This window comes from Gymnogyps californianus, chromosome 10, assembly GCF_018139145.2.
Source record: "Gymnogyps californianus isolate 813 chromosome 10, ASM1813914v2, whole genome shotgun sequence".
NCBI classification, from domain to species: domain Eukaryota; kingdom Metazoa; phylum Chordata; class Aves; order Accipitriformes; family Cathartidae; genus Gymnogyps; species Gymnogyps californianus.
In genome coordinates, this window is record NC_059480.1 from 17,474,649 (window position 1) to 17,487,630 (window position 12,982).

Here is a 12,982-nt window from a genome sequence, read left to right on the forward strand (position 1 = left end):
GAGGTCAGGATCTGTCCTATAGTCTTCACTCACAGCTACTCAAAGCAGCAGCATCTTCACATCTTTCTCTTTGGCTCATCTGGGTCCTGCAAGCTGGGTTTTGCCACGGTGGGATGTCACTATTTGTAGGTTTCTTGCAGGAACCTCCCCTCCAGAGCACCCAAGGTGACCAAGCCACCACCTCTTTACGCAACTTTTGGGACACCCACCCTCAGCAACTGCAAGCTGAATCACAGAACAGGGCTGGACGAAGCCTGTGCTCTGTCCCAGCGGGCAGGAGGATGGTTGTTTCCCAAGGAGACTGCTGATCTGCAGCTCTGCTGGTAGAAGCTCAAGCACTGGGACTGCTCTGCCACCTGGGAGCCTCGGCAGGCAGCGAATGTTTCCTGCTTTCCACCCTCCTTTCCTTTCAGTGTCTGCTCTGAGCTGCTTGGTGTCCTTGCTGTGCAACATCACACAGCACCTGTACTCTGCTTCAGAAAGGGCTGCATTTGCACAGGGATCGGATGATGCCCCTCTAATCTGCCTGCCACATACTATTCCGTCAGCAGGAGAACATCAAAGGAGGGACAGACTTCACTACGGCAGCAATAAAATCAGTGTTGCCACAGATTTCCAAGGAGCTGCAATTGCCAGGGACCAGCTTGGCCACACAGTCCCTTGAGGATTGGGGCATTTGGTCACTGGGGGGGTTCACCAGGCCCTGCAGGTCCCGTTTGGGCTGGAAACAGGGCCAGGAAGAGATCATCTTAGATTATACGACGGCAGGTCAAAAATCTAGTCTTGGTCCTCCTCCCATAACCCAGCCCTGCCTGGGCATCCCCACCGTGGGCAGCATGGGTGGCACGGGGGCAGACGGGGACGCATGGGGCCGGGGAGGATGGTGGGTGCCAGTGTGGGAGCCCAGCTTGCAGCATCCCAACCGCGCTGACTGAAAGCACAATGTCTCGCCTGCTGCCGTGCAGCGGCACGGTGGGACCACGCGGGCGGGCTCGCTGCCTCGGGGGCTGCCTCGGGGGAGCGCAAGGGGGGGGGCTCGACTGGGACCTCGGTTTCACTTCCTGCCCTGTGTGGGGAGAGATCATTAAAAATATCTGACTAAGGCAGACTTCTTTGTTCTCGGTATTACTAAGCCCTCCCCGCTCCCCAGCCCCCCTACAATGACAGCGGTGTGGGTAGAGCTATTTCACTTTCCCCTGGTTTGCAGACTCACAGCTGGGCAGGCAGGTGTACGGCTGCCGGACTGCACACCTCCTGGCCTCTCCCAGCCTCGCTGGTCCACGATCCTTTCTCCAACAGACCCAGACACTTTTCCCCAGCATCTCAGTGGGTCACAGCATCACAAAGATTTGGGACCCTGCTTGCTGGGCACAGCAGAGCTGGGCTGCACAACAGTCTCCTATGTGGTGTCGCAGAGAGGGAGAGCTTGATGATCTCAGTCTTGGCTGCCATCAAGTTCATCATAAATTGATTTCCTCTTGGATTAATATGGTTGCCATAAAAGATATGAACATTTTAATATCTGCCTCCACAACTGCAATATTGGTTTTAATGGCCATGTTGACTAATATGCACAGTACTTTACAAATCTAACATGCCTTTTCTTGCTAGAGTAACTTGCAGCCTAGTGCACATACAGACATTGCAGTTTAGAGGAACAGTGGTTTGTAATTTGATGTATCCCCTTTCACATGCATCAAGCCCTGTGGTGCAATTAGATGCTCTCTTTTGCAACGGCAGTAATTAATGCTTCTGCAGTAGCCTGGGAGTTGGGAGTGGGACAGGGCATGTGAGGTGAGCTAAAGCCAGGTTGCATTGGGTTGAATGGCTATCAGAAACTCATCTCTGAAACAACAGTCAAGAGAGTGGCACAGCAGGTCAGCTGGAAAGACTGTTTCTTCTTGTTTTTCCACTCTTGCCTTACTAAATCTTTTTACTGATTTCGCTGCAGATAAAGAAATAAACACTACACCTACGTGGTCTGTCATGGAGGCCCATGTTTCATTCCATGTTTCCAAATTCCAGACTCACTTTGACTCTTGGACTAGATCGGTTTTCCTTGTGCATATTCTGCCCATCTCCAGTGCCATTCTTCCAGCTGTACTGATGATCGCTACAGGATCCCATCAGATGTTGGATCAGATTTCAAAATGGGTGAGATTAACCTGGGGCAAAGTATCCACGTACCTCCTAAGCTCTAAATCCCATGAGTTTTGTTGCTACAGAAGATTTGTGTTTTCACCCTGTTGGTACAAGCAGGTGGCAAACTGGCAGGTGATAATCTGCTGATGTTAATACTGTGCTGCAGGTAAGGGGAAGCTGCCATATCTCTCCATCAAGAACTTGACTGGCATTGGGTAAGGCTGTCAGGTTCTGCTTCTGAAAGCTTAGGTGAGATGACATTCAACCAGGAGGCTTGCTTAGCTCTGCTTGCATATAGCAATGAGGGCTTTGCTGCACTTGGGACGGGAGCCCCGGAGCCCAGCTCTGCTGCAGCCCATTCCCCCCACCAAGGTATTTGGAATGAGCACATGGGGGACCATCTAAACCTTGTGTGTGGAGCCATTCGCAGAGACGGATCCAGGAGCAGATGTGAAGGGTGGATGGAGCAGCCCACCCATGTGACCATCCCCAGGGAGGTCAATGGTGCTGACTGGGGCTGATGAGACCTATTGCCTCCCTGGAGCAGGCTGTGCCTGTCAGGGAAGTCCTGGCCACCCTGCCACTGCTGTCACTTCACATGCAGCTAGTGAGACTGGGAGCAGGGCTGGCACCCCATGGGAGGGCACTGTGGAGGAGGCACCCAGAGCATTACTTCATGGTAGCCGAAGAAGCGGATGAATAAGCCCAGAGGTGCTGGGCCAAGCCCACTGTGGGGAAAGAGAAGGTTTTTGGTGAATCTATCCTCCTTTTTCTTCACAGGAGTGACATGACAGATGATAGCAGCAGTGGTGGAAATGCTAATAGGGCAAATAATTATTTCCTGCACAGGTGGACCCCTGAATTTAAAACCCTGGAGATAACTTGTTTCGGGGTGCTGCTGAGCAGGAGCTGGTGCAGACAAAGCCCTTCAGAGTGAACATGCCACAATGCTCCCCTGGAAATTAAACCCTGAGAGGGATGTGCCCTTGGAGGCTGGGGGAGGACACCTTATGCATTCAGCTGCGACCCCCTCCCTTCGTGCCCAGGCTGCTCCTTCAAAGCAGAAGAGATTGGTCAGAGCATGGGGGCCATTTTTGTACAAAGTAGCCAGGAATTAAAGATAAGTGGCTATTTTCAAAGTTTAATTTAAAAGAGTTGGGAGTTTTGCATATGATTTCATAAAACACGGGAGAGGCCTTCCTTAATAACACAGGTTTTTAGGAAATGTGGGGCTACGTGCACTGTTTCCAGCACCCCAGGGTGCTGCAGGTGTGGGGAGTGCTTAGGATGCTTCAGAGAGGAAGAAGGAGGAAGAGGAAAGCTTTTGGGATGAAGTGGTTTTCATTCAGCTAATCAAAGCTCCTTGCTCAGGGCTAGAACAAAGCAGCCAAGACCTGTCCTTTTTACCATTGTCAAATGAGAGAGGTCTCTATTGGTTGTTCGTCATGCAGGAGGTTGAGGGTTGCTGTTATCCTCTTGTCAAGGTCTGAAACCCTGGGCAATCCCATCCTCCGAAGCAACACCCTGTACTGGGCAGTGCAGCTCCTCTGGGTGCTGGTGAAGGACATCTGTCAGTCAACACCCACCCCTTCCCAGGTCACCCTGAGCAGGAACTGCCTCAGCCAGGTGGGGTCCTGGCCTGCAGACCCCAGCCCCAGGGCCAGGACCCACCTCCCAAGCTACCCCAAATCTCCAGTGCTGGCCAAGGGCACTCGCAATCTGCTTTGGACAGGAGAAGCTGAGTGTGGCTGGTGTTGGGTGAGCACTGGGTAGCAGTCCGGAGGCAGCTGGTCCATGCAGGAGATGCTGAAATGGTGCACCATCACCTCTCCCAGCCTTTCCAGGGCAGCGGGGGTGGGAAAAATGGGGCGAATGAGTGTGAATCTGTGTGTACGGTTGTGCATATGCGTGCGTGTGTGTGTGTCTGCGTGGGTGTCGGACAAAGCACGTAAATAGAGGTAAAGAACGTGCCGTGTATGTGAGGATGGAGGCTGGGAAAGGAAAAATTACTTAGCCGCAAAACAGAACTCCTTTACCTGTTTTTCTCATAAAGCAGCATGAGGATGTTTCTGCTAAAGCAGCCTCCTTTCACAGCAGCTGCATTATGAAATGACTTCTTTTTAACAAATCCATCTGCTTGCTTTTTAATAAGCAGGGCTTTCCACCATTGTATATGTGCAAGGTCTGACCTTTTCATAGGAAAAAACATTCATAACCAAAAACTATAAATAGAAACCTTCAGACTGGAGCAGATAAAGATGTAGGTTATGTGACTTTTTTTAAAAAAAACATAATGTGGGAGGGAAAGGAACAAGCTCTTTTAAAAAGTCATAAACTTCTCTTATTGCCTTAAGCTTTCTTAATATTTATTGAAACATTTAAGGAAAGATTTAAAACAGTAGGGCTTATGAGACATCTGTATGTAAGCAGGGTTTTTTACAAAGGAAAGGAAAAAAAGATTAGAAATATGTTTAGTTTAGGAAAAGGGGTATTTCCCCCAACTACGAAACAAAAAGTTTATACAAGGTTTGCATTTCTAGGGTAAGTTAAGTTTTATATTTTGTTCATGTTCTTGTTCTGCAAGCTCTCATATATACACATAACTTTGCTCATGAGTATAGACACTTAGCCTTCAAAGGGACTACTCATGTGCAAAAAGCTGATCATTCATTGTTTCCACTTCAAACCATATTTGGTCCTGTATTTTAAGCCCCAGCTGCTGGAGGCAGGTGATTACATGAGAATCTCAGCTTTCTTTAAAAAAAAAGAGTAGAAAAGTAAGTTTCTAAATCTTGTGGTTGAAGAGAAAGCTTGAAAACATGTCTTCCACGGAGATTCAGAACCAGAAGGCAAATAATATGAAACCAATCTTCCGTCTAAATCTGCTAATCACACACATTTCTTGATCGGGAGCAATATTTGTTAAGTGTACGACAAAAGAGTTCAAGAAAGGGGAGTAGGAAATGATCAGTGCAATTGTGGCTTATCTGAGCCACGTCAGCAAATCACTGTTGCCACATGCAAAGCCCCTTGGTGGATGCCGGCTCACAAATGCTCTGAAGAGCTTCGCTTAGCAAACACTCAGATAAGTCAACGTGAATCAAGAGAAGGCTTTGGTTAAGCATGCGTTTAGCTCATCTGCTGTATCCCATGCCTCAGATTCTAGGATATGCATATCTTCTCTGATATTTAAGACAGCATTGAAAATAAATCAACTTGCTTGGTGCTGTCAGCATGGAAATAAAGATAAACTGTTAGCTGTAGCCACTGAAGGGTGCAGTGGTAATACAATACTTAGAGTCTCTGTGTTGCTTTTTGATATACTTCAGCAGCATAAGAAACAATTACACTGATCCATATTTCATCAAGCATTGCAGGCTGAGCATCTTTTACGACTATTGTGTAGCTTCTCAGGTGTTGGCTTCGGCTTCCTTAGAGAGGTATCTTTTTGCTGTGACTGCTCAGTGCCAGGCTCCTTTCTCCTAAGATGCAATATCTCACCATCACTGCTCCACGGCATAGTGCGGTGACAGCCTTCCCTTGAATTGAGCGCCTCCAGTACCGTGACAACACTCACGTGAGGAACAGAGCCAGACCAAATAATGGGGTTTGTCTGGCAGCCGCAACAAGGAACTTTGTCTCTTTTCTGCTGCAAGGCATTTTAGGTTGAGTTCGTGTCACCACTTCCCCGATACCTATAAATATTTTTTTCATATATAGAAAATGGGAAGCTACTTAGAGATCGTAGAAATGAGAGCAGGACGGTGATTTCTGCAGAGATGTCTGCTTGTACCACCACAGCTCTGTGGGCACAAGCACGTGTGCACGCTCGCCGCACGTAGAGTTTGCCTCGTAGCTTCATTTCTCCCAAATGATGATGGCCTGTTAACCAAAAGCCTCCCAGGCAGGAATGTTTGAAATGTTTTTCAGAAGCTGCAATTGCTGCAGAGATACCAAGACCCAAAAGTCACGCAAGTGAAACACAAACCCTTGGGGCAGCCAGGAAAGATGTCATGAATTCTGCGTGGGTTGTTTGAAGAGAGGGGCACCCTGCCATGCATGTGCAGAAAAGTGGGGCATGGATTTTACCCGGCACCTGGTGCATGGCTGCTCTTCATCACTTGAGGTGGATGCGAAGAGGAAAGAGGGGCTGCCCTTGGGAGAACTTGAACTCTGCAACAGATGCCTGTTTTAAGAACAGAAACGTATTCCTTCCTGCAGGGCTGCACTTGAAGTGGTCATTAAGGTGAAATCTGGCCCTGCAGAAACTGATGGCAAAGTCCCTGTGGACTTTGGTCTGGTCTGAATTCCACCCCTTGGGTTTGACTGTGGTCCAGCAGCTGCCTAAGCCTGAGGCTGGCCTTCCGTCCTCCACCATGTTTCCTTCTACAGCGGTGGAACGGGGCCTGGGTTGTATCTCACCAATAAAACAAATAGAACTAAATGATGCAAGGGTGTTTGAGTCGTGATTTTCATCAGCGTTTCCTTTTCACTGAGCTCAAAGTCTAGTTTGAATGCAGCCTACTATTTCAGTCTGCAAGAAAAGGCTACACAGAAAATAGGTTTTGAATCAGATGCTTTACATAAACCATGGGTTTTACTAAAAACTGATCCATTCTTCTCTTTTTCACTCCTACAATAGCAACTCTGCAGGGAGGCATTAGAAGTTTCAGTACTTTCATCTTGTCTCAGAACATTTAAGGTGGCCAAAGCAGGTTATAATAATAATAATAATAATAATAATAATAACAACAACAATAATAATAGCAACATTGAAATCATTCATCACAACTGATTTATTGAAGGAATTTTGCCACACGTGGGCGTGATAAGTCATCCAGAAATAGGTCACCATTTTCTGAAATGTATCTGAGGTGCAGGATTAGTTGCCAAGTAATTTATACCAAACAAATCCCTCTCACTGTTAGTAGACGGTGCTTTTATTTTGAGTTGTTTTGACTGAGTAGCACCATGGTTCACATGGTGAATATCTGTTTCTTGATTGGGAACTGGAGCAGGCACCTAACTTTAACCATGTGCCAGATATCTCCTGGCTGAAGCCAGCCATAAATGCATGTTCAGGCTAAGGGAACACAGGGAAGTTGATTTTGGTGACCAGTCCATGTGCCAGTAATACAGAGGCCTTTCGGCAGCAATGGTCTCGGCGCTGTCCTAAGCCTGGAGATGCTGCAGTGGGGAACAAGAACATCATTTTAACTGCCCTTCCTGAGATTCAGATGGGTTGGGGAGGCTGTCCCGAAACAGCCACGTAGGCGGTGAAACTGTGAGGGCTGTGGGAAGATGAAACAGAGCCCTCCTTCTGTTGGGAGAAAGCAAGCTGTGGTCTCCCTTTGCTGTGCACCCAGCCTTGCCTGGTCCTAGCTGATGCACTTGGCTTTTTACAACTCCCTCTGAACACAGCCCCTTGGGGTACCCCTGCAAAGCCGGGCGGAGAGGAGGCTGGAGCCTGTGGTGCCTCCCATGCCATCAGCTTTCTATCCACATCATTGGGGGTTAGATGTGGCTGAAAGCACCTGGAAAAACTCCTGGGCCTCCTCGTAAACTGGGCTGCGAAGGGGTCAGCCCTCATCCCGCACTGCCCCATCTCGGCATCAGCAGGGAGAGTTTGGACTCCTCTCCTTGTAAAGGCACTGGAAGTTGCCTGAGCTCAGTGCCGAGCATGCAGCTGCTTACAGGTGGTGTGGAGAACTTGTGGATGGACTTTGGATTGTCCTCCTGTACAGACAGACCGAAACCTTGGCTTTTTATTCAAACCTAGGGGATCTCCAGCATGGAGTGGCCGAAGACAACTTCAACCCTTCAGCCCTCCCCTGCAAGGAAGAGATAAGCAAATTCATGGCTGTCTCTGATACTGTGATTTATACAGAGCCCAGCTAGGTTTAGTGCTTTTAGAGAAAAGAGTCAAGATTCCTTATCCCAAGGAGTTTGCAATTTAAATCAGGGAGAGAAAAAATTCAGCCCAAAACTGAAACAAGTATCAGAGGGGACATCCTTGTGAATAGAAAAGGAAAATCCATCAGAACTGCTCTTTTTAAGAGTTTTGCAGATGTGTGAGCAAGTGAGCTTTTAGAGTGGCTGAGATCAATCTACATGCAACAACTCGTTTCTGCCTAAGGAGTTGCTTGGCACTTCCAGGACTGGAGTTGGTTGTGAAGATAAGAAGACTCTTTATAAGATGACCCTCTCAGACAGTTGAAGTTAGACTTAAGCCCACTGATGTCAGCTGGAAACCTTTCAAGGTGTGTGGCAAATAACATGAAATTGCATCAAATAGAAGGTAAGAGAAGTTTGTCAAGGCCATCGCAAACGAGATTTTTGTCAAAGTTGAATCATCCATCCCACTACTTTCTTTTGAACTCATCCCACAGTATGGAGCAAGGAGATGCTTGCTGATTTGGGCCTCAACATTTATTGTAAGCCTGAGTCTGTGTGTGGGAGAGCAGAAAACTTCCCTACTGTACTTGGAATTGTAATGCTATAGAGGTGTTTATACGTATGGGACTTATTCCTTTACGAGAAGGGGGATAAATTACACTTGAATAAAGCCATCGCTACATCTGCCCTAAGGAATTGCTCTGTCTGCCTATCACTCTAATGTTCACTTTGTCACTCTAACTGCAGTAAAGAAAAACACACTCTTGACCAACACACAAGTACGAAAAACAGTGTAGACCCAGGCTTTTCTGCTTGCAATGGTTCTGGCAGAACAAAGGCGAATTAAATTGGTTGTAAATTAATTTCTGTGTGCATTAAGACTCTTTGCACAGCCTGAACTGTATAAAAGAGCTTTGGGTTCGCTCAGAATTAGCCTGAATAAATTCAGAAGGCCATATTTCTTTACACAGCACATAATCATTTCCAAAGCATCTACCATAAAAGGAGGTGATTGAAACAGATTTCCTAGCAGATAATTTCCTGCCTGTTCCTAACACTTTCATCTCGGGAAACTGAATCCAAAACTCATGGTTGCCAGTGTGAAAACTCCATTGATCTCAGTGGACTTTGGTTCAGCTCTGAAAGATATGAGAACAGATAGATACTGAGAATTTGTGTTTCTGGAGCTTGGGGCAGCACCGTCCCTATTTGACACACCACAGCAAGAACAACACGCGGCGGAGCTCCTTCCCACGGCCATTGTCCTGTGGTCCCCATCCTTTTCCAATCTCTCAACACAGTCGATGTGACATGGGGTTATGGAAATGGATAGTAACATGGGCCCATGATCTGGGAAGCAGATCTCAAATTGACATGGTTGGAGACTATGGGAGTCATTCACTGATCGGATGGTGTGGCTCAGGATGGGAAATTTCATGTTCAGGTGGACCCTCCCCATGTTTCCCACTGTCAGCCCTCCCCTGTTCCACCTCAGCACATGACTGCGGGGTTAATGTGTCTCCAAGAAGGGACATAAAGATGTGTAGTGAGTGTCTAGGGAAGCTTCTCACCTTGTTTTCTGAATAAAAAAACCTCTCTCACATTGCAAAACAGGTACCTTCATTCCCATAGGAGCTGGGACAGCTGATTCAGTGGGTAGAAACCTGGTGCTAGCTGAGGTAGCTATTGTTAATTTGAGTTGAGAACGAGATCTTCAGCGAAATGAGTTGATGGTTTCAGTTCCGGATCTGGTGGGCAAATTAAAAAAAACAAAATTGGGCTGCGTAATTCAATGCTTGCTTTCAGGAAGCCACACAGAACAGAAGCCGAGCATGGAGACTGACTCATCTCTCACCCTTTGATACAAGCCCATGCCCCCCGACCGCAGGAGGCAGGAGAGGTAGGCAGGGACCCTGCCTGGAGAGCTGGCAGCACCCAGGGCCCAGAGGGGTTTGCTCCTGCATGTCCCTTCCCTGGGAAAAAGAGCAGCACCAGGCAAAAATAGTGAAGTGGAAAGCAAACCTCCATCTCTGCGAGATCCCATTCATCCCAAGACTGTCCATAGTGATTCAGATATAAATACTATCATACCAGAGCTTACTGGCATTTTCATTCAAGTACAGCATACAAGGAAATTTGAGTTAACCCTCCAGTGGCCAGAAGATGTAGGGTGGAGTCATTTATTGCACAGCTTAGGAAAGCCAGATTTGTGAGAGCAGGCAAGTCAGCATCCCTGTATCTCCTGCCAGTTATACCACTGTGCATTTCTCTGTTGCCATCTGAGGAACTGCAAGCGGCTTTCAAAGGTTTTAAAAGTCCCCACCACATTCCTGCGAGAGAAGTAAAAACCATCTCTTTTGACAAAGAGGGAAAAGGGGCACTGGAGATAAAAAGTGTGAATTTAGGAACCTGCTGGCAGAGCAGTGGGGAGCAGGCAGGAGCTCCTGGCTGCCGGGAACATGGCCTTCCTGAGCAGGCAGTCAACAGGACGAGTAGCAGGAACAATGAGCTAAGCACTGCGATGGAAACAAACACCTTTTTTTAGGCACTCTGCACTAAGCAGCTGCTGCTACTTTTATCACACCATTCATTTGGGAAGAAAGCAGCACAGCAAAACAAGGTGCGCGCACAAAGCTGCATGCTGTGTCTGAGCTCACACAGGTTACCAGCCTGAAAATTTAGTTGTTAAATTATTTCATTTAATGGTTCGGGACTGCAGTGTTCTTGAAGTCTTTGTAACTGGATACAGTCGGGTGGATCCTTAGGGCAGGACCTGGATGATCCATAAGGGGATTGAGGACCACAAATGGATGCTGACTTCTTCTGGGCAGCCAAAGCCAACGTTTCCACTGCGCAAGTCTTCCATGAAGGCTCTTGAGCTGTTTTACAGATAAACACATACACACGTGCACGTGAAACCCCCTGGCAAAAACAATGGTTGTTTTGCATGCCAAATGTGTCAGTTGCATTTCTTTTTACGACTGAATTCATTCTCAAGTCCTGAATGCAAAAAAAAAGCCTAGTGAGTGTTTAAATTTAGGGCATTAATTTTGCATTCCAGTGTAGAGGGAACTCAACAGTCTCAAACCTCAGAAAAAGCCACTCCACCTCTGCTTTATGGGCAATTTCATTCTGATTGTGTTTCTAGAGCCTACTTCAAAGTGCAGATGCATTTCAGGTAAATAATGACAGCTTCAGAACAAGTTTTCCTTGTAACACAAATCACCTCACTAATGAAATCAGGGAAAAAATTCAGAACAACTCGATATCCATCTGCCTGAAATCAAATCCTTCTATTTATATAGTGTAACTAGGGGCCTGATTCCTCCCCCAATCAAATCAGAGGTGAAACTCCTGCAGACTCAAGTGGGAATGGGGCCAGCGCTTTACTCTTGCTTGGTGACTGTTGCCCGAACCTGGGTGAGGATGCCCTGGTCCTTCCAGTGCGTGGCAGAGAACGTGCCTGCGGGCGCAGCAGCAAACAATGGGGTCAGGTTCAGAAGAATATGAGGCACCTTCCCTCAGCACGGAGAACAGTTTCTATAGTTTCCACATTTCCTTCCTGCTCATGTCAATCATGCGCTGGAGAAAACAATGAAGAAACACCAACCTCATGTGGAATAAAGTAATGGGAACCCAAGAATGAGCCACACGCTAAAAAGAAAAGAGTTGTCACAGCCAAGGTTGAAAGCATCGACTGGCTGGACTGCCAAATAAATCAGACTAGCCCTGGGGACTTGGATCTATACCTGTACTTACCTCTTCACCTCAGACCTCAAGAGCAAGCTTCTCTTTTGCTTTGGAAGCCTGGAGGTGGGTGGATAGCGTAGCTCTTGGTCACCTTCATCTGCAATGCTGAACCACTTGCCTCGCTGCAGCCCCGTGCCTGCCTCCGGAGCCACTGCTTCTCTCAGGTCCCATCAGCCTCCCAAAGGCTCAGCAGTGGGATGAGGGGGGCCGAGATGTCCACTTGGCTTGGCAACAAAGAAAAGCAAACTGCACTTGAACCTGGAAATTTACAGGAATGCAGAGCAGCCGTGTTGCTAAGCCAGCTGCAAACCTGCTTTGCTCGGGGCTCTTCCCTTTGTAGGGTTGAAGGAATGAGGAGCATGTTGCCAAGTAGGACATCAGTACTACAAACAAATGGAAAGCCCTTATCCCACCAGCAATCTCGACCTGGTAACGGGCAGGCAGCTAGAGTAACAAGAAAGCTCGGCTCCTTCCTACTCACAGAAAGGGGAGGTGATAGGACACAGGTTATAATTAGAGCCACCCACAGCAATTTTGGGGAAGCTTCAGCACATGGATCAGGATCTTATTGTAAGTGCTGCCAATTCACCATCTGCTTGGACTGGACCAGTCCAGAAACCCAGTGGCAAGCACCCGCAGACACATCCCCTACTTGCCTGGAGTTTAGCGGTGCTTTAAGCCACCTTGGTGCCTGCAGGGGAAAGTGCACAGCAATGGGAATTTCTGTATAAGCCCTTTTTCCTGACGGTCCTCCTAATTTAAAGGATTTGCTTCAGCTCTGGAGACAAGCTCACACTGGAGCCCTCACTCTTTTCTTTCCACCAGATTATAAACTGTCAGAGGTTCATCCAAACTGGATGTCCCCAGTACAGTTTCCTGCAGCTGGAAAAACACCAGTTCTGCCAAGCGCTGCATGCCAGGGGCACAGCGTGTTTCACGGCGCGGCCACCCCTTCCCCATGCAAAGCCGCACAACTGTCCCCTTGCAAAAGCAGCCCTATGGAGCACAGTCTGAAGCATGCAATGTGCCCATGCCTGGACTGAGGCACCTCAGAGCCGTTCCCAGCTCTCTGTCCAGCTGCCGTGGAGGCTGAGAGCAAGCCCTGGCCCATGTCGTGCTTGCCTTGGACAGGTTGGCTCACATCCTCAGAGCTCAGCTCCAGCAGGATGACGGTCGGCGTGGAGGACTAAGCAGC